Here is a 22,818-nt window from a genome sequence, read left to right on the forward strand (position 1 = left end):
TGACACATGGCAGCGCTTTTGGTAGCTTTCAACTACGAAACGCGTACGGCTGTAGGCGAAAACAGTCGCAGTCTATAAGCTGACGAGGCGTTGTCACAGGAGACGTTTACAAAACTGCGTTGCAGAGACGCGAAGCATCTGTGCACAGCATATCAAAGGTGTTTTCACAAATGTATGGAAATGAAATTTTTTCGATGTTGTACTACAAACTAGTTAATTTTTTATTTCGTTTGTAAAGTTGGCTATAGCGAACCGAAAGCTTTTTGCGTTAAAACGCTGTTTGCAAGGAATGAATCTGTTGTAAAAAAACGATGGTTCAAATGACTCTAAGCACTATGGGACTTAACGTCTGTGGTCATCAGTCCTCTAGACTTAGAACTACTTAAACCTAACTATCCTAAGGAGATCACACACATCCATGCCCGAGGAACCTGCGACCGTAGCAGCAGCGCAACTCCGGACTGAAGCGCCTAGAACCGCTCGGCGGCTGAATACTCGACCATGCCGAGTTCGTCAGATATTAATATATGTTATGAACAGTAATCCCCCCCCCATGAACCATAGACCTTGCCGTTGGTGGGGAGGCTTGCGTGCCTCAGCGACACAGATAGCCGTACCGTAGGTGCAACCACAACGGAGGGGTATCTGTTGAGAGGCCAGACAAACGTATGGTTCCTGAAGAGGGGCAGCAGCCTTTTCAGTAGTTGCAGGGGCAACAGTTTTGGATGATTGACTGATCTGGCCTTGTAACATTAACCAAAACGGCCTTGCTGTGCTGGTACTGCGAACGGCTGAAACCAAGGGGAAACTACGGCCGTAATTTTTCTCCGAGGGCATGCAGTTTTACTGTATGGATAAATGATGATGGCGTCCTCTTGGGCAAAATATTCCGGAGGTAAAATAGTCCCCATTCGGATCTCCGGGCGGGGACTACTCAAGAAGACGTCGTTATCAGGAGAAAGAAAACTGGCGTTCTACGGATCGGAGCGTGGAATGTCAGATCTCTTAATCGGACAGGTAGGTTAGAAAATTTAAAAAGGGAAATGGATAGGTTAAAGTTAGATATAGTGGGAATTAGCGAAGTTCGGTGGCAGGAGGAACAAGACTTTTGATCAGGTAAATACAGGTTTATAAACACAAAATCAAATAGGGGTAATGCAGGAGTAGGTTTAATAATGAATAAAAAAATAGGAGTGCGGGTAAGCTACTACCAACAGCATAGTGAACGCATTATTGTGGCCAAGATAGACACGCATAGCCCACGCCTACTACAGTAGTACAAGTTTATATGCCAACTAGCTCTGCAGATGACGAAGAAATTGATGAAATGTATGATGAGATAAAAGAAATTATTCAGGTAGTGAAGGGAGACGAAAATTTAATAGTCATGGGTGACTGGAATTCGTCAGTAGGAAAAGGGAGAGAAGGAAACGTAGTAGGTGAATATGGATTGGGTCTAAGAAATTAAAAAGGAAGCCGCCTGGTAGAATTTTGCGTAGAGCATAACTTAATCATAGCTAACACTTGGTTCAAGAATCATGAAAGAAGGTTGTATACATGGAAGAACCCTGGAGATACTAGAAGATATCAGATAGATTATATAATGGTAAGACAGAGATTTAGGAACCAGGTTTTAAATTGTAAGACATTTGCAGGGGCAGATGTGGACTCTGACCAAAATCTATTGGTTATGAACTGTAGATTAAAACTGAAGAAACTGCAAAAAGGGAATTTGACGAGATGGGACCTGGATAAACTGAAGGAACCAGAGGTTGTAGAGAGTTTCAGGAAGAGCATAAAGGAACAATTGACAAGAATGGGGGAAAGAAATACAGTAGAAGAAGAATGGATAGCTTTGAGGGATGAAGTGGTGAAGGCAGCAGAGGAACAAGTAGGTAAAACGGCGAGGGCTAGTAGAAATCCTTGGGTGACAGAAGGAATACTGAATTTAATTGATGAAAGGAGAAAATATAAAATGCAGTAAATGAAGCAGGCAAAAAGGAATGCAAACGTCTCAAAAATGAGATGGACAGGAAGTGCAAAATGGCTAAGCAGGGATGGCTAGAGGACAAATGTAAGGATGTAGAGGCTTACCTCACTAGGGGTAAGATAGATACTGCCTTTGGACAAAAGAGAACCACTTGTATGAATATCAAGGGCTCAGATGGAAACCAAGTTCTAAGCAAAGAAGGGAGAGCAGAAAGGTGGAAGGAGTATATAGAGGGACTATTCAAGGGCGATGTTCTTGAGGACAATATTATGGAAATGGAAGAGGATGTAGATGAAGATGAAATGGGAGACACGATACTGCATGAAGAGTTTGATAGAGCACTGAAAGACCTGAGTCGAAACAAGGCCCCTGGAGTAGATAACATTCAATTAGAACTACTGACAGCCTTGGGAGAGCCAGTCCTGACAAAACTCTACCATCTGGTGAGCAAAATGTATGAGACAGGCGAAATACCCTCAGACTTCAAGAAGAATATAATAATTCCAATCCCAAAGAAAGCAGGCGTTGACAGATGTGAAAATTACCGAACTGTCAGTTTAATAAGTCACGGCTGCAAAATACTAACGCGAATTCTGTACAGACGAATGGAAAAACAGGTAGAAGCCGACCTCGGGGAAGATCAGTTTGGATTCCGTAGAAATATGGGAACACGTGAGGCAATACTGACCCTACGACTTATCTTAGAAGCTAGATTAAGAAAAGGCAAACCTACGTATCTAGTATTGGTAGACTTGGAGAAAGCTTTTGACAATGTTGACTGGAATACTCTCTAAGAAATTCTGAAGGTGACAGGGGTAAAATACAGGAAGCGAAAGGCTATTCACAATTAGTACAGAAAGCAGATGGCAGTTATTAGAGTCGAGGGACATGAAAGGGAAGCAGTGGTTTGGGAGGGAGTGAGACAGGGTTGTAGCCTCTTTCCAATGTTATTCAATCTGTATATTGAGCAAGCAGTAAAGGAAACAAAAGAAAAATTCGGAGTAGGTATTAAAATCCATGGAGAAGAAATAAAAAGTTTGAGGTTCGCCGATGACATTGTAATTCTGTCAGAGACAGCAAAGGACTTGGAAGAGCAGTTGAACGGAATGGACAGTGTCTTGAAAGGAGGATATAAGATGAACGTCAACAAAAGCAAAACGAGGATAATGGAATGTAGTCGAATCAAACCGGGTGATGCTGACGGAATTAGATTAGGAAATGAGACACTTAAAGTAGTAAAGGAGTTTTGCTATTTGGGGAGCAAAATAACTGATGATGGTCGAAGTAGAGAGGATATAAAATGTAAACTGGCAATGGCAAGGAAAGCGTTTATGAAGAAGAGAAATTTGTTAACATCGAGTGTAGATTTAATTGTCAGGAAGTCGTTTCTGAAAGTATTTGTGTGGAGTGTAGCCATGTATGGAAGTGAAACATGGACGATAAATAGTTCGGACAAGAAGAGAATAGGAGCGTTTGAAATGTGTTTCTTCAGAAGAATGCTGAAGATTAGATGGGTAGATCACGTAACTAATGAGGAAGTATTGAACAGGATTGGGGAGCAGAGGTGTTTGTGGTACAACTTGTCAAGAAGAAGGGATCGGTTGATAGGACATGTCCTGAGGCATAAAGGGATCACCAATTTAGTATTGGAGGGCAGCGTGGAGGGTAAAAATCGTAGAGGGAGACCAAGAGATGAATACACTAAACAGGTTCAGAAGGATGTAGGCTGCAGTACGTATTGGGAGATGAAGAAGCTTGCACAGGATAGAGTAGCAGCCGGCCGCGATGGCCGTGCGGTTCTAGGCGCTCCAGTCCGGAGCCGCGCTGCTGCTACGGTCGCAGGTTCGAATCCTGCCTCGGGCATGGGTGTGTGTGGTGTCCTTAGTTTAGTTAGGTTTAACTAGTCATAAGTTCTAGGGGACTAATGACCCACGCACGGGTTCCCGGGTTCGATTCCCGGCGGGGTCAGGGATTTTCTCTGCCTCGTGATGGCTGGGTGTTGTGTGCTGTCCTTAGGTTAGTTAAGTTTAAGTAGTTCTAAGTTCTAGGGGACTGATGACCATAGCTGTTAAGTCCCATAGTGCTCAGAACCATTTGAACCATTTTTTGACTAATGACCACAGCAGTTGAGTCCCATAGTGCTCAGAGCCATTTGAACCATTTGATGGAGTAGCATGGAGAGCTGCATCAAACCAGTCTCAGGACTAAAGACCACATCAACATCAACATGAACAGTAATACACAAGCAATAAATTACAAAAGAAGGTTGCAGTAAAAGTATGTTTTGTTGCGCCGCCCGGTTAGTCGCGCGGTGTAACGCCCTGCTTTCGGGGCGGGAACGCCTGCCGGTCCCCGGCACGAATCCGCCCGGCGGATTAGTGTTCAGGTCCGGTGAAGTGCCGGCCAGTCTGTGGATGATTTTTAAGGCGGGTTTCCATCTGCCTCGGCGAATGCGGGCTGCTTCCCCTTATTCCGCCTTAGTTACATTATGTCGGCGATTGCTGCGCAGGCGGCCGGGCTGGACGAGCGGTTCTAGGCGCTACAGTCTGGAACCGCGCGACCGCTACGGCCGCAGGTTCGAATCCTGCCTCGGGCCTGGATGTGTGTGGTGTCCTTAGGATAGTTAGGTTTAAGTAGTTCTAAGTTCTAGGGGACTGATGACCTCAGAATTTAAGTCTCATAGTGCTCAGAGTCATTGGAACTATTTGAATTTGATTGCTGCGCAAACTCTGTCTCCACGTAGCCGTACACCGTAATTAATCTACCACGCAAACATTTGGGGTTACACTCGTCTGGTGTGAGTCATTCGGAGGATGGAAGGGGGGGGGGGAGTGGACTTCTGTAGCATGTTGTGGGGCTGTGAACCACTGAGGGCTGCGGCGGGGACGAAGCCTCTCCGTCGTTTCTAGGTCGCCAGTTCAATACAATGTCTTGTTGGACATGTTCCAACCTCCATCTTCCTCTGCAGCTTTTACCCCTTACACCTCCCGCTAATACCATGGGAGTTATTATTGGTCTTAACTTACGTCCGATCATGACGTCCCTTCTTCTTGATCAGTGTTTTGAACATGTTGCTTTCTTCGCTAATTCTCCGAACCACCTCCTCGATCCTTACGTTACCAGGCCAACTGACTTTCAACAATCTGCTACAACATCACACCCCAAACGCTTCGATTCACTCCTCTTTTTCGGTATTCACACAGTCCATAATTAACTATCGAACAGTGCTCTAGATGTGCATTCTCAGAAATTTCTTCCTGGAATTGAGGTCTATATTTGATACTAGCAGACTTTGTTTAGCTAGGAACCTAGTCTTTCTATGTGCTGGTCTGCTTCTTGTATCATCCTTTCTTCGTGAGTTACGAGTTATCTTACTTCGCAGGCAGCCGAATTCCTTCACTTCGTCTACAACGTAGACCCCAGTTTTGGTGGAAAGATTATAGCTAATCTCCTCCATGGCACTCCTCAACACTTTCGTCTTTATTAATTTCCTCTTATCCCTCAATGTGTCATCGTTACAGTGTTCATTCCATCTGAGAGGTTTTGCAGTTCTTTCTCACTTTCATTGAGGATAACGCAGCAATTTCGTCGACGAGTTTTATCTTTAAATTCCCTTCACCATACATTTTAATCCCACTCCTGTACCTTTCTTTCATTCCCGGCATCGCTTCCTCGAAGCACAAGCTGAAAACCAGGGAATATAGACTACATCTCTGTCTTACGTTCTTTTTTAATCTGAGCATATCTCTCTTGGTCTTCAATTTTTTTATTGTTCCCTCTTCGTTCTTGTACATACTCCATACCAGCGTAAAAATGCTCATATCGGAGCGCAAAAGAGGCTAATATGCTCCGATTAAAAGGGCCCTGACTGGAAAGTGGGCTACCTGCGCCCTCATTCTACCTTCCTCAGTAGCTTTAAAGTTTTTCCCAAGATATTCAGTCTCGCTTTTCACATGCAACTCATTCCCTCAATCTTCCCCAATTGTAGCTCACATCCATCATTCCATCGGTCTAAATCGCTCATCCCCATCCACTACCACTTGCCCATTCTGACTCACTAATTCAGCGCAACTCGTTATTATTATTTTATTCATTGTCATTGTCTGCTTGTGTCTCTCTGTCTGCCACAGTCCACTGTCTCATAGCCAGTCTCCTCCGTTCTATACTGCTACTACTACTGTCTCCTCTCACTGTCTCCATCTTGCCCTTCCTTTCTTGTTGCTAATATCTCATCCATTCATTCCCACTGTCTCTCTCTCTCTCTCTCTCTCTCTCTCTCTCTCTCTCTCTCTCTCTCCCCTCACTGCCACTGCCTCTTTCTTCCTTATTGTCATTGCCATAGACGCTCTTTCTCATTATCACTGGCTTTCACCCACATTTGCCGCGCGGGATTAGCCGAGCGGTCTCGGGCGCTGCAGTCATGGGCTGTGCAGCTGATGCTCGAGTGCTCCCTCGAGCATGGGTGTGTGTGTGTGTTCGTCCTTAGGATAATTTAGATTATGTAGTGTGTAAGCTTAGGGACTGATGACAGCAGTTAAGTCCCGTAAGATTTCACACACATTTGAACATTTTTTTCACCCACATCCACTTCCTCCCCCTCTTTGTATCTGTCACACTGCCACTGTGGCCTTCACACATTTCCTAGTACTGTTCGGTCACAGTCAGCTATCTGTTCCTCTTTCTCTCACACTTCCATAGTCTCCTTCGCTCCACACTCTACTATTTTCTTGTATTTCTTTCCCACTACCATTGTCTCAAATGGCTCTGAGCACTATGCGACTTAACTTCTGAGGTCATCAGTCGCCTATAACTTAAAACTAATTAAACCTAACTAACCTAAGGACATCACACACATCCATGCCCGAGGCAGGATGCGAACCTGCGACCGTAGCGGTCGCTCGGTTCCAGATGTAGCGCCTAGAACCGCACGGCCACTCCGGCCGGCACCACTGTCTCATTCTCTCTCAGTATAAAAAAGCGCGAAAACGTTCACTTGCTAAAGTTTTTAGAAAAATTAATATAGGTGCTGAGTAATGTAGAATGAAGCAGCTAGTACCCAACTTTTCAGTCAGTTTTTCAAACAGGAGCATATTCACCTTTTCTGTGATCTTTTCAACAGCATGGTATGCCAGTCACATGAAAAGAACTTTAAGGATCAGTAAAATTTTCATAGTTTACTTATGTGATATTACACCTCAGACCGGATTTTACATGAAAAAAATTGCATGTGATTCAATACTAAAACAGAGTTCCCGGCACCTTTCTGATGGTAACGGAGGCACTTCACCGCATGAATCTTTCATATCAGCGCACACTCCGCTGCAGAGTGAAAATTTCATTCTGGAAACGTCACAGCATATTTCTCGCGCTACCTCATTTTATAAACTACTGTTTCGCTTCACACAGAATTTTGCCGGCCGCGGTGGCCGAGCTCTTATAGGCGCTTCAGTTTGCAACCACGTGACTGCTAGAGTCGCAGGTTCGAATCCTGCCTCGATCATGGATGTGTGTGATGTCCTTAGGTTAGTTAGGTTTAAGTAGTTCTAAGTTGTAGGAGACTGATGATCTCAAATGTTAAGTCCCACAGTGCTCAGAGCCATTTGAACCATATGACAGAATTTTGTGTGTACACAAGGGTTATTTCGAACCTCTCTATCTCTAAAACGGAAAAGATATCAAAGTTTCCTTTGTTGTCAGAGATCGGGAACTTAGGTATATATCGCAAAAATGTCAGCCCTTTGCTGTGCATAGCAGTCTTGGCATCCGCGTCTCGGTTTTGGTGCCCAAAAACCAAGTTTTGGGGGTGTTTCTCGGTAACGAATGAAGATTTTTGAAAACAGGGATGGCACTTATGAATGTTAAAATGTGAGCAATTTGCTACGGTTTGTTATTTCGGTATCCCCTGCAGACGGCGAAAAAATTGTGAGAAACGCTTTTTTCGGGTTTTCTGAGGAACCACCCATGAAGTAATGATGCCTCCATAAACACATTAAGGCGCACCGTTGACCGCACCCAATACAGAATGGGCCAACCGATTTGCTCCATTTTTCTGAGCTGGAAGAAGTGGACAATGCACTGTAGGACGGAGACACTAAGACTTCTGTTTGTTATGTAGTCGGTTCCTGGCCCAAGGACTATCAGAAACACATGACCCTACCTTTCTATTCCGAAGAGAAAGAGCCGCGGAAAAGTCCCGTTTTCATGGGCGGCGCTGTGGAACATTCGGAGCTCGTGCTGTGCCATGCGTACCATTTCCAGGTTTTCCTTATAGCATGTCTTGTATTCCTTGGAATTTTAAATGTCCAATCTCACATTGTTGAACCATTTTTCAATGTCGTCAGTCCCTGTGAACGTATCTTGATTTTGCTTTAGTGTTTCCTACCTTATCAAATGCTATATCACGGTTGGTTGTCCTCTAACTGATAATAAACAGTCTTTTCCATTCTTACCACGTCCAGTGGGGCCATACGTAGTAATACATAATAGTGTCCAATATAATTTGGGCTAATATCAGCTTAGCTGCACATCCATAGTCTACACACAATATGGCAGTTAATATAAAATAAAAACGAAAGTGTTGAACATTTATTGTCGCTAGAGGTTGAACGCGTAGTTACGCTCACGTGTAAGAGTACAGGATCTTCGATTCTCTGGCTCTGTCTAGGATGGGCAGAACACGTAAAAGACACATATAAGATTAAGTCAAAATGATTTTCGAACCAGAGCTAGATATTTTGGAGAGTGGAGACAAATGGGCCATATGAAATGTCGATAAAAACGAGGCTAGTGGACATGATGGAATTCCACCTGAATTGTTCATAATCATTGTAAAGAGTGCAGTGAAAGTGTTCAGACAATAAGAAATTCAGCCCTCAGTTGCAAGGTAAATTTTTTTTTAGTTTACCTTCGATGCCAATAATGGTATCTTCTTCAGAACCTATAAATTATCCCATACCGACATATATTAAACATTGAAATACATCATCATTCTAATGATTTCATAATAACGAAAATCGCGATACTTACAAAAATTAAACTACTGTGAGGGCCAAACCTTGGCCATGTCACAGAATATAACTAATACAGAACAAAGACGTATAATCATAAGATTACGTCTGTCTATACTAAAAACAATAAGAGAAACGTAGACGGAGCTACGCCGGGCCAGGAATAAGGGTCACACGCAAACAACAAGGGAACTAGGCGTCGTGAGCAGTTCCGCGGCGAGGCTCGGCCAGCGGCCAAGCGCATGGTCGAGCGCTAGAGACAAGCTGTGTCAAAATTACTTAGTGTAACGTAAATTGTAAACAAAACGTGAGAGGAAACAGTTCTGCAAATGGACAAATGCCTACCTATGGTACAGTACATTAAACAATTTTCCTAAGAACTAGCTTCTTAGTCAGGGAAAGAAAATGTACATTAAAATATTATAATAAGAGGGCGAAACCCCAATACAGTAAGTAATAAATTAGTATGGGAGACAAAAGCGTGCGAAGTATGAAATATCTTGAACATAAAACAGGCAAATTAAGAAACACCTTTGCAACTGGTGTTAATACCAGTATAGTGCAAAATATATGGAGACGCAATGTACAAATATTCAATATCTTAAAGTTTCGTGAACCAACACTGTACAAAAGACTGTAAAAACTCAGTATTCATTCCGATTTCGAAAAAAGGAATTTCTAAAGACTTTTCAAATGACCGAACAGTTCCACGTACCTCACGTGCTTAAAAATCGTACGAAATAGTGGGATTATACTGTCATCCTATAACCCAGGAAAAATGCTATTTACTACTTGTACACATATAAAAACCTCTACATGTGCTAACAAGGTATATGAACAAAACTGTTATCAAATTTGTAAACATAAAATGGCTGTGCCACGCTGGAGAGATGAATTTTCTGTCTTTACTCGTTGTTTGTAGGACATACACTACTGGCCATTAAAATTGGTACACCCTTTACGGAACCGACCATCATCAGTAAATACTGTCTTAAAACTGAAATTTATATTTGTGCAACTAGTAAAGAGCATTTTCCTGTTTCACAGAAAGATAATAAATGACGTGCTACAGACGCGAAATTTAACCGACAAGAAGAAGATGCTGTGATATGCAAATGATTAGCTTTTCAGAGCATTCACACAAGATTGGCGACACCTACAACGTCCTGACGTGAGGAAAGTTTCCAACCGATTTCTCATACACAAACAGCAGTTGACCGGCGTTGCCTGCTGAAACGTTGTTGCGATGCCTCGTTTAAGGAGGACAAATGCGTACCATCACGTTTCCGACTTTGATAAAGGTCGGATTGTAGCCCATCGCGATTTCGGTTTATCGTATCGCGACGTTGCTGCTCGCGTTGGTCGAGATCGAATGACTGTTAGTAGAATATGGAATCGGTGGGTTCAGCAGGGTAATACGGAACGCCGTGCTGGATCCCAACGGCCTCGTATCACTAGCAGTCGAGATGACAGGCATCTTATCCGCATGGCTGTAACGGATCTTGCAGCCATTTCTCCATCCCTGAGTCAACAGATGGGGACGTTTGCAAGACAACAACCATCCGCACGAACAGTTCGACGACGTTTGCAGCAGCATGGACTATCAGCTCGGAGACCATGGCTGCGGTTACGCTTGATGCTGCATCACAGACAGGAGCGCCTGCGATGGTGTACTCGACGACGAATCTGGGTGCACGAATGGCAAAACGTCACTTTATCGGATGAATCCAGATTCTGTTTACAGCATCATGATGGTCGCATCCGTGTTTGGCGACATCGCGGTGAACGCACATTGGAAGCGTGTATTCGTCATCGTCATACTGGCGTATCACCCGGCGTGATGGTATGGGGTGCCATTGGTTACACGTCTCGGTCACCTCTTGTTTGCATTGACGGCACTTTGAACAGTGGACGTTACATTTCAGATGTGTTACGACCCGTGGCTCTACCATTCATTCGATCCCTGCGAAACCCTACATTTCAGCAAGATAATGCACGACCGCTTGTTGCAGGTCCTGTACGGGCCTTTCTGGATACAGAAAATATTCTACTGCTGCGCTGGCCAGCACATCTCCAGATCTCTCACCAATTGAAAACGTCTGGTCAATGGTGGCCGAGCAACTGGCTCGTCACAATACGCCAGTTACTACTCTTGATGAACTGTGGTATGGTGTTGAAGCTGCGTGGGCAGCTGTACCTGTACACGACATCCAAGCTCTGTTTGACTCAATGCCCAGGCGTATCAAGGCCGTTATTGGGGCCAGAGGTGGTTGTTCTGGGTACTGATTTCTCAGATTCTATGCACCTAAATTGCGTGAAAATGTAATCACATGTCAGTTCTAGTATAATATATTTGTCGAATGAATACCCGTTTATTATCTGCATTTCTCCTTGGTGTAGCAATTTTAATGGCCAGTAGTATAGTTTACGATCGCTGTCGCTGGCGGTGAGAGAGGCAGCGGGAACGAACACGCGGTCCCTGCGGTCGATGACAGCTGAGTTCACGAAATGAATAGCTATCCAGGAGTGAAGTCCAGAGCGTAGCGAAAATTGCCATAAGCGTGTGAAGACAGTCCAGGGAGGCATCCGAATCGAAAAACTTAAGGCAAACGTAAGGCAAGGTCGATCACCGTCGGACACGTGTGGAGGCCGCGGTGTTGACGCACTCGCGCCATTGGACGGGCCCCAGTGACACGCCCCCAGATGTGGCTTTGCCCTCCACGGTAGCCACTTCCCACCGCCTTACGAAGCCCGAGTATCACTGACCTTGCCTACTGACTGAAACTCCGAATCCCTCCCGGATACAACTTAATGGCGCAACGATTTTCTCATTTTTTTCCAAGTCTCCTGCTAAGTGATATAAGTATACTAAAAGCAGAACGGCTCCTGCCAGAGTCCGAGGAGCGACCCCCAGACTATGTGGCTATCGGGTCACCCGTCTGGCGGTTTCGGTTCCATCGCAGTGCCAGAGACACCTTGTGTGTAACAACAGAAATTTTATTAGATATGTAGAAATACGAACTTTTACTGGGTGTAATTAAAGTTACTGTTTGTCTTTTCCAGTTCCCGTCGCTGCTCTACTAGTAAATACGAAGCCCCGATCAGAAAAGGGTTCTACCTGAAACGTAAGTATGAGTAAAGTGCTTATTTTCGTTGTTATTATTAAATCACATAAAACGTCCGCCGCAAATATTGTGAAAATGCAAAGTGCTATTCATGTGTACCGGCCGCTGTGGACGAGCGGTTCTAGGCGCTGCAGTACGGAACCGCACTGCTGCTGCGGTCGCAGGTTCGAATCCTACCTCGGGCATGTATGTGTATTATGTCCTTTGGTTAGTTAGATTTAAGTAGTTCTAAGTTCTAGGGGACTAATGACCTCAGATGTTAAGTACCATAGTGCTTAGAGCCATTTTTGAGCTATTCATGTGTGGTTTCCACAGAACAGATTGATAGTCACGAGTTCATTGTTAGCCAATCAACAAATTGTAATAAAAAAAATCACTCCGCCTTCAGGCCACGAGTGGCCTACCGGGACCATCCGACCGCCGTGTCATCCTCAGTGGAGGATGCGGATAGGAGGGGCGTGGGGTCAGCACACCGCTCTCCCAGTCGTTGTGATGGTATTCTTGACCGAAGCCGCTACTATTCGGTCGAGTAGCTCCTCAATTGGCATCACGAGGCTGAGTGAACCCCGAAAAATGGCAACAGCGCATGACGGCCTGGATGGTCACCCACCCAAGTGCCGACCACGCCCGACAGCGCTTAACTTGCGCCATTCAGCCTGCGTAGTTGCTAGGTACGATGTTCTTATATTTGCTTACAGTGTCCTGGTGTGTTTCTTGAGTGCATTCCAACTTGTTAGTCAGTTAGTGTGTGACAGTCCAATCAGTAGATAGTAAGATATCCCAATAGACGTCAACCATCTCGGCAGTTATTTATAGCCGCGGAGTGCCCGAGGCAGGATTCCAACCTGTGACCGTTGCGGAAGCGCGGTTTCGGACTGAAGCGCCTAGAACCGCTCGGCCACAGCGGCCGGCACTTGTGTTGTTCTTTAGTGTGTGCTACCACAGGTATTGTACAAGGTGTTGAAACCCTTTAAAAATACGATACCTCGTAAATGACTCGCACTAGAATCCTGCAACAAGCATCACTGACACTCTAATAACTCCTGCTTTTGGTTTGTTAATCTCAATACGCACTGTTCCGTTTAAAAAATGGCATGTTTTCGCAAAAAATTCTTTCTAACTGTTATTACAATCTGTTTGTCGGCTAATAAGCCCCTTTTTAGGAGATTCAACACACACACACACACACACACACACACACACACACACACACACACATACACTACAAATTTCTGTGAGCAGTAACTATTCATTGTTGATTCTACTATGCGTTTTGGAGGTTTATAAATCCGCCAGCAGGTGGATGTATCTAATTTAAATTGTATATTGCATGCACGGCTTTGGTATAACCTGTAGCACTGTCTTTCAGTACTCACAGGCTGTTTCTCCAGTCGTGTTTACGTTAGACACACTGAACTAAGCAAAGATGGTGTTGGAATGAAACGACTGTGTGGTATTATTAGCCGTTAACCCCAAATACCTAGGAGTAACCCTAGACAGGGCTCTGACGTATAAACAGCATTGTATTAACACCAAAATGAAGGTGAGCGGCAGAAATAATATTCTTCGGAAAATAACGAACTCCTCCTGGGGCGCAAAGCCAGAGGTAGTGAGGACCACAGCACTAGCAGTTTGCTTCCCAGCAGGCGAATATGCAAGCAGTGTCTGGTACAACTCTACCCACGCTTAACAGGTCGACATTGCTCTGAACGAGACCTGCAGGCTCGTCACTGGATGTCTGAAACCGACGCCAACAGACAAGCTCTACCATCTGGCTGGGATTGCACCTCCTGCAGTGCGAAGAGAAGCGGCAGCCTATAGTGAAAGAGCGAGGGCTGAGATGGCAGAGAGCCACCCCCTCCACAAAACTCAGCCAGCCACCAAACGCTTGAAATCTAGACGCAGTTTTCTCAGAGCAACCGAAGATTTTAGCAACCAACCTGGATCTAGGGTGGAGAGATGGAAACGGTCGGGAGAAGGGCACTGGATGGAACCAAAGGAAGAATTGGCACCAGGTTACGATGAGGACTGGGTGGTCTGGAGATCACTAAACAGGCTACGCACCAACACTGCACGGTCAACAGATAACCTTCTGAAGTGAAGTGGGGATATTCTACTACATCTAATCTCTGCGACTGTGGAGAGGTGCAGACGACCCAGCACATGTATAACTGCCCTGAATGTCCTTCACACTGCACTTTAGAGGATCTGATGTTGGCAACCACAAATGCTGTCGACGTAGCCCGCTTTTGGGCCAAATGCCTATAACATTTTGTTTCTGTGTACACATATTTGTATATATATTTATATATATTTTCATATGCCTGTAATTCATTTTTTTTCTGTGTACTATCCTTTTTTTATATTCCTGTATCCATGGTGCTTCTGACACGAATAAAAGAAAAAGCCGGGGTTGTTAGACACTGTGCAACACAATTAAAGGATCACTTTTCGGAACCCCGTAGTTGTCTCCCATTGCGATGTGTTAGTTTGAAATTCGGCCCGAAGGTTTCGACGACCTTTCTCTATAAGGATGCAAAAGTATGCCGTCCTGCGATGTCATCCTTGAGCTCGGCGACACTTCATACCGCAGGGTGTCGACACATGCGAAAGAGGGCAGACTTCAGAAGTCTGTGCTAGGTGTAAGGTATATTACATTCGCACCAAAATTCACCACAGTTCTGTCAACGCCACCGTGGACATGTCACACGATGAGAAGCTCGTCACAGCCCCTTTTACACATTTCACTCCTTCTTTTGACGTCTCTGCGATGGAGGTCAGAACCGTGACACCCAAGGTTGAAATCAAACGTTTTGGGTTTCTTACGTGTCACCGCGGAAAACATTTCAGACACTCCACCTGCTAAGATTCGACACGAAAAGGCCTCGGGGTCGCATAAAAGGCATCAATGAATCCACACCTTCCTTTGTAGCTTTGATTCCCATACATTTCGTGGTCGATAACGACAGTTGGCAGTGCGGTGAGCAACAGCAAAATATATCCCTGACAAGACTAGACACCTTTGACCTTTTCGGACGTTTCAAGCCTTCTCTAAGGACATTGTGTCGCTGCACCTGCATTGAACTCAGTCGCACCCCTTTGGAGTGCAGCGCGACTGCAATTTTTGCTCCCGTGTACATGCCAGAACAACTAGGAACCATTCAGCGAAATCTGAACGTGATCCGAAGAAGCAAACAATAATAAAGCTTTTTCAACCCTCCTGTTTTCCGCCTTCCTGTGGCGTGATCACACGGGAGTGCAACATTAGCATGTGCGTGAATAACACTGCAAAGTGATCCTTCAAGATTCCCCAGTTCGGCAGTACCTTTGGTGCCACACAAGCACCTTTCTTGAGTACATTAAAAATGTACTTGTCATAATTTCGACACCCAATCAGCCTGTGGGCTGCTCTTACGCCTGAAGGTAGGCAAACTGTACCTAACGGGTGACGAAGGGGTTGCCCAACCTTCAGCCGCTAGAGTTGCCAGGCTGATTTGCCATCCAAATTTCTGACACGTACATTTTTAACGCGCTATACAAAGGAGCGTGAGTGGCACTGAGGGTGTTGCCGAACTTGGGGTCTTCGAGAAACTCTTCACCGTTTTGTTCACGCTACTTCGGATCACGTTCAAATTTTGTTGCATGGTTATGAATGATTCTTAGGAGTTGCAGACTGTACAGGAGAGCAATAACTGTAGTGGCACTGCACTTCAAAGGGATACGATAGCGTTCAGTGAGGTTGCAGCCGTGCGATACTCTTACAGGGTGGTTGAAACGACCAAGGGTGTCAGGAGACGTTTTTGACAAACCTTGACACTGCTGTTTGTCATCGAATTGTGAAGTGCCGTTTTAGACAGCGAAATGTATGGGAAACAACGCTCCAAGGGAAGATATATATTCATGTATGTATTTATGCGACCCCCCTGAGGCCTTGTGGTGTCGATTCTCAGCGGTGGGTTGTCTGAAATGGTTCCCTCGTCTATACATAAGAAAACCGTATGTTTTCAACGCGGGGCATCGCGGATCTGAGCTCCATCGCAGAGGCGTCAAAAGAAGGGGTGAAATGGGGGTAAGAGGGGCTGTGACGACCTTCCCATCATGTCTCACGTCCATGTTAGCGTTCAACAGAATTGTGGTGCTAATGTGACATCATTAACCGACGTTTCATGTCAGATGAACTACTGAGCTGTGGTCTCTGTGTAGGTACATAAAGGAAAAGCGCCGACACTACTATAGAAGTTATTACCAATGACAATAAACACTAGCGCGGCCACTGTAAGCGTCGGCAAAGAGAAGTGATTCAAATTGCTCTGAGCACTATGGGACAACATCTGAGGTCATCAGTCCCCTAGAACTTAGAACTACTTAAACATAACTAACCTAAGGACATCACACACATCCATGCCCGAGGCAGGATTCGAACCTGCGACCGTAGCGGTCGCGCGGTTCGAGACTGAAGCGCCGAGAACCGCTCGGCCACACTGGCCGGCGTCGGCAAAGAGACATTTTGCTACGCCGGAAGGCGAAAGACAAATGATGGAAACTTTTTACCATTTTTTTTTTTGACGATTGTTATAGAGACTCTGTCGTTAGTTCTCGTGGCGAGAAGACGTATTTCTTGTGATACAGTATGTTGTCTGAATAATAATTTTATGAAAATGTGAAGTCTGAGAGTTCGTTTTTGTGTAAAACCATCAAAGTTTTCTTTTTCTTCCGCGCATTATCCCATTGTCATGTCACTTTCGCTGCCTGCATCAAAAGAGGAAGTCCGATTAAGAATCAATATTGTACACACGGTCCAGAAGGAGAACAAATTATGGCGGAAGAAGAACCATTTAACCAACTTGTGTAAATCTCAACAGCATAGCGAATACAGGAATCGATGTAAGTTAAAAGTGAAGGACATTGCATTCGCTTAAAAATCTATAAGGAATCAAAATGATTAAAAGTGCGAAAAATTAATTTGTATAATTAATAACATTACATTATATATATATTTTTTAATATAAATTTGCACACTTTTTTCGCTTGTGTCGACAACCTGCTGTTTCAAGCGACACCCAGCCCAAGAGTGAGGTCGCAGGGTGCCACGCTTTTGCAGAGGAAGATTGTAGGCACCTTTGAGCCAAATTTAAAACTTATACATCGCAAAGGGAGTTAATTATGGAGTTTCTAAAAAGTGGTCTTCTAATTGTGTTGTGTAGTGTATTTGACCCCGTGTAGGCGGTATGCGGGTCTTCGTGATCAATGACATGAAATGATTAGGACAACACAAACATCCAGCCGCCGGACGATGAAAATCTCCGACCCAGTCGCGAATGGAAGCCAGGACCCCGCGATCTAGATACAGTGACGCTAACTGCTAGACTACTAGCTTCGGGCAAAGATGGAGGTACAACCTTCCGAAACGCTTGGTGGGAATAATGCTCAATTGTGATTGGCTGCAGTAAGCTTGTAGCTTCGATCTGATATTGATAACACACGTGGAGTATGTTCGCAATTTCGCAGATATGGCAGAGATTTCGTTAGCTAGAAAATGAAGAGATTTGAGGAGAATGGGAAAGGAAGCACATGAGCTGACTATACAGGTTGAAAAGTATTTAAACCGACAAACTCTGGGAGGTTGTAGGGGACATCAAAACAAATACTTTTCCCTAATGTAATTTTTTCCTATGAGGTTTATTTAAACCTTTTGAGGCGGAATTACGCTCTTAAAAAAAAAATGGTTCAAATGGCTCTGAGCACTATGGGACTTAACATCTACGGTCATCAGTCCCCTAGAACTTAGAACTACTTAAACCTAACTAACCTAAGGACGTCACACAACACCCAGTCATCACGAGGCAGAGAAAATCCCTGACCCCGCCGGGGATCGAACCCGGGCGCGGGAAGCGTAAACGCTACCGCACGACCACGAGCTGCGGGCTACACTCTTCAGTTGTTAGAGGGCGTATTACGATATTCAGTTGTAGGCAACTGCTGTCTACCAGTGTAGTAGTGCATTGTCTCTGTTTACTAATGGAGCGATACACCTGGAGTGAGTACACTGATATGGTTGGTGCGTACTACGTAGCGCACCACAACGGACGAGCTGCACAGCGGGTTTATCAACAATAATATCCTATTCGCCGTATCCTGCGTCATACGGCCTTTGCTGCTGTGTACCAACGTCTGCGTGAGACCGGGTCATTTAGCAGATTACCTGGACAGGGAGGCCGTCGCACGGTAAGAACGCTGTAATTTGAGGAAGCTGTCTTGCAGCATGTGGAGCGGGATCCTTCAGTCAGCACTCGTGCAATTACATGTAACATGGGGACGAATCAGACGAATGTTAGAACAGTCCTTCAAGAGCAATTGTTACGTCCATTTCACTTACGGCGTGTCCACAACCTGGAACCAGTTGCTTATGCACCTAGAGCACAGTTTTCGCAGTGGTACCTGGAACAGTGTGAAATGCATCCTACATTTCCATCCTCTATGTTGTTTACCGATGAAGCAACGTTCGGGCCTGATGGAGTCTTCAGCATGCACAATTCGCATATTTGGATAACTCACATGCCACAGTTACTAGCGCTCATCAAGTGCGGTTCTTCGTTAATGTGTGGGTCGCTGTTGTTGGGGACTGTTTAACTGGGTCGTATCTGCTACCTAGGCCATTAAATGGCAGGCACTATTACAATTTTCTCGTCAGAGCATTGCCAGAATTGCTGGAAGACGTGTCGCTCCCTACAAGGCAACACATGTGGTTCCAACATGACGGGGCGCCGGCACATTTCAGTCGTTGTGTGCGTCGATTCCTGGACCGACGGTTCCCAGAAACGTGGATTGGCGGAGGTGGTCCTGTACCATGGCCTGCTCGATCCCCAGATATGTCCCCTCTGGACTTTTTTGTGTGGGGAGAGATGCACAACGTTGATTACACAACTCGTGTTGCATCAGAAGAGGACCTGGTTGCCCGGATAGTAGCAGCAGCAGGAATAGTTCAGGATACTCTTGGGGTTTTTGCTCGCGTCAGACAGTACATGATCCGACGGCGTAACCTTTGTTTACGTGTCAATGGAGGCGTTTTTGAAAATCTACTGTAATTGAAATTGGGTTATGTTAATGTGTTGTCTCTTGGTTATAAAAAAAGGAAAATTGTCTGTTGGTTTAATTAATTTGCCGCCAGATAAATCTTCCTCTACTAGTTTAAATACTCCTCATAGGAAAAAATGACATCAGGGAAAAATATTTGTTTTGATGTCCCCTACAACCTCCCAGAGTTTGTCGGTTTAAATACTTTTCACCCTGTACATCAACTGTTGTTCGTCGGATACAGTGCGGTAAAGAGAGAAAAATAACCTCGCAATATTATTTCGTCTTGTATTTTGCTCTATCCTTAAGCTGCAAATCTTTTCGTGCTAGCGCGAAAGTTTTCTTGTTTTCCCTCTCAAACCGTGCACGTTTGCTTAAGTCGGTTTGTTATGCGCGCTGGTGATTCCGCTGAACAGAAGATGTGTAAGTGGTTGTTTGTAGAGACATTACAGGTGGTGATGCAGGAAAATTCGCGTATCGGGTTTCTCAGAAGTGGGGAGCAGCGTGTGTCGCGAGCCTTTGAAACGACTGCGGGCGTTGCGCGGTAAGCATAGCATCAGGGGGACGGAAGGACGCGGTGGACCGCAGCTGGCGGCGTCTCGATGGGACGGCGTTGCTCGTTAGCGTTCGGCTCCCAAGTTCACGGACGGCCGCAAACCAAGGCCAGGCAAGTCCTACGGGCTGAAATGTGTGCCAAGCTACGCTGAAGCACACGTAAAGTACGGCCTGTGTACGAAAGGTAACGAGAAAATTCTGATCTCGCTTGTTGTACCCATCAGATCTACATCTACATGGATACTCCGCAAATCACAGGTGCTTCGCAGAGGGTTCATCGAACCACCTTCACAATAATTCTCTATTATTCCAATCTCGAACAGCGGGGTCCGCAGCTCGTGGTCTAGCGGTTGCCTTTGCGGCGCGCCACGTTTCTTTTTTACCGGCCTGCCAATGTCCAGCAGTGTTCATTTGTCTAGCTAAAAGCTGTAGTAGAAAATGCTAGACCACTACTATCTACTGCAGGTCGCAACATACATAGAATTGTCCGGTGAACGGGATGTGGCTAGTACTGAAATAAAAGTTTTAACTTGGCAATGTAAATTTTCAGGTGTATTTTTACGATAAATACTGCCAAGTCCGTACTAAGTGGCTACACAATGTAAAGTTCCCACGCACACTACAATCACACACGTAGCCAGGGTAGGCTCTGAGCACTATGGGACTCAACTGCTGAGGTCATTAGTCCCCTAGAACTTAGAACTAGTTAAACCTAACTAACCTAAGGACAACACAAACATCCATGCCCGAGGCAGGATTCGAACCTGCGACCGTAGCGGTCTTGCGGTTCCAGACTGCAGCGCCTTTAACCGCACGGCCACTTCGGCCGGCACACACGTAGCCAGTTTATGGTATTTACACCCGATACCGAAGTTAATAGAGTTCACTGGATCGTTTAGTTATGAAAATGCTCGCTCAAATGATGTGCACTCTGCTCTACACGTAATACCTGTTCCAGTCTTAGACCATACAACACGCCACGCCGTTTTAACTAACAGTCAAAAGCAATAATTTGGATATTCCGTCCGAAATTCCACACGACTTCCACTATACCGTTCACTTAAATACGCTTTGTACTACTTCGCGGACTCGTAATTAGCATTTTTCCGCGATTTTATAGTACTTTCGTCGGAGCTGCTTTCAATGAGATGTTACTAGTTCGAACCCTCAGCCCCGACTCACTTAGATCACACCAAAGGCTTTGTTCCCGGCATAGATTGGCGCGAGCCTGCATTTTTCTGATTGGCTGATATCACAAACAGCAAATCAGGTTGCAGTATTATCCCGCGCTAACCCGCGCTTTACTTCAATGACCAACTATAGTAAAACATTTTTTTGTATGGCAATTGCTAAATAAATAAATTTAGAAAAGTATCAAATATAAAATTACCGATTAATTTGTGTTCTACTCACGATTTATTGGTACCATAAACTGACTGCACATTTAATTATAGTAAATCCCCTATATAGTCTAACTGGTACTTCGTGAATAAACAAAACAATTTTCATTTTTCTGTTCTTCTTCACTCATACAACACTCACACTGCTAATTACTACACATATAAAACAATTATAATTATGCAAATACATTAAGTATTAATCAAACATAACTTTACAACATTGTTTTGACTACGACTGCTAGCACTGTCCGTCAACTGCTGACCTCTGCCGTCTACTAGTACAACTACGTGCAGCTCTGTAACTCAGGTCCTTGTCAGCTGGTGACATCTGTCGATGACTCATGCCTATAACGATATCGTCCCAACAAGTGACAGGAGTGCTGCGAAGGCGCTACGCCTCACTTTCTCGCTTACCGAGCACGGGGTCCCGGCGGGGTCAGGCATTTTCACCTGCCTCGGGATGACTGGGTGTTTGTGTTGCTCTGCTCTGCGACTGCTGGCGCATGTGATTCTCTCTCTCATTACAGCTCCTTTTATACACGATTGTCATGCGCAGTGACTGACGTTTTGCTGTCCATAGCCATCTGCTGGACATTTTGTGAACTTCTTTTTTTTGTTCTAATAAAACTCCATGTCATTCCAAGCATGTGTGTCAATTTGTACCTCTATATCTACATTATTCCATGATTTATTAAGTTTTCAAATTTATACTGTCTTTTTGATCACCCGGTATAACTACTGGTATATCGCCATAGATGAGAAAGTTCCATGTGTTTACGAATTGGCAAAATACTCTCCTCCTTGTGTACTATCATACGGCAAATTCTCGTTTCGATATCTTGAGCAGATTAGGAGATGTGAATATTTCATTCTCGCGGGCGTCAGATCGGGAGGGAGCGCGCCATTTTCTCGAGATCGGAGGCAGATAAAGACTTCTTCCCAAGTCCAAAGAAAAATTCAGCATGTTAGCTAAATTTCAGACGCAGCAACATATGGTGTAATACGTACCAAACGCAAAATCATTGCGACCCTTATTTTCCATTGCAAACTTTTGTGTCGTAGTAAAATATGTATAAAATAGTCCCCCATTCGGATCTCCGGGCGGGGACTACTCAGGACGATGTCGTTATCAGGAGAAAGAAAACTGGCGTTCTACGGATCGGAGCGTGGAATGTCAGATCCCTTAATCGGGCAGGTAGGTTAGAAAATTTAAAAAGGGAAATGGATAGGTTGAAGTTAGATATAGTGGGAATTAGTGAAGTTCGGTGGCAGGAGGAACAAGACTTCTGGTCAGGTGACTACAGGGTTATAAATACAAAATCAAATAGGGGTAATGCAGGAGTAGGTTTAATAATGAATAGGAAAATAGGAATGCGGGTAAACTAATACAAACAGTGTAGTGACCGCATTATTGTGGCCAAGATAGATACGAAGCCCACACCTACTACAGTAGTACAAGTTTATATGCCAACTAGCTCTGCAGATGACGAAGAAATTGAAGAAATGTATGATGAAATAAAAGAAATTATTCAGATTGTGAAGAGAGATGAAAATTTAATAGTCATGGGTGACTGGAATTCGAGTGTAGGAAAAGGGAGAGAAGGAAACATAGTAGGTGAATATGGATTGGGGCTAAGAAATGAAAGAGGAAGCCGCCTGGTAGAATT

At 44.7% G+C, this 22,818-nt stretch overlaps 1 long non-coding RNA gene across 1 annotated transcript in view; it reads left to right on the forward strand.

The window, feature by feature from the left end:
• LOC124718962 overlaps positions 1 to 22,818 on the forward strand; it is a 366,593-nt gene that overhangs the window by 130,178 nt on the left and 213,597 nt on the right. Inside the window, exon 2 of the long non-coding RNA XR_007005953.1 lies at positions 12,061 to 12,122. This is a non-coding gene — a long non-coding RNA (uncharacterized LOC124718962). The remainder of the gene's footprint in view (positions 1 to 12,060; positions 12,123 to 22,818) is intronic.

This window comes from Schistocerca piceifrons, chromosome 10 (assembly GCF_021461385.2).
Source record: "Schistocerca piceifrons isolate TAMUIC-IGC-003096 chromosome 10, iqSchPice1.1, whole genome shotgun sequence".
Taxonomy (NCBI): Eukaryota; Metazoa; Arthropoda; class Insecta; order Orthoptera; family Acrididae; genus Schistocerca; species Schistocerca piceifrons.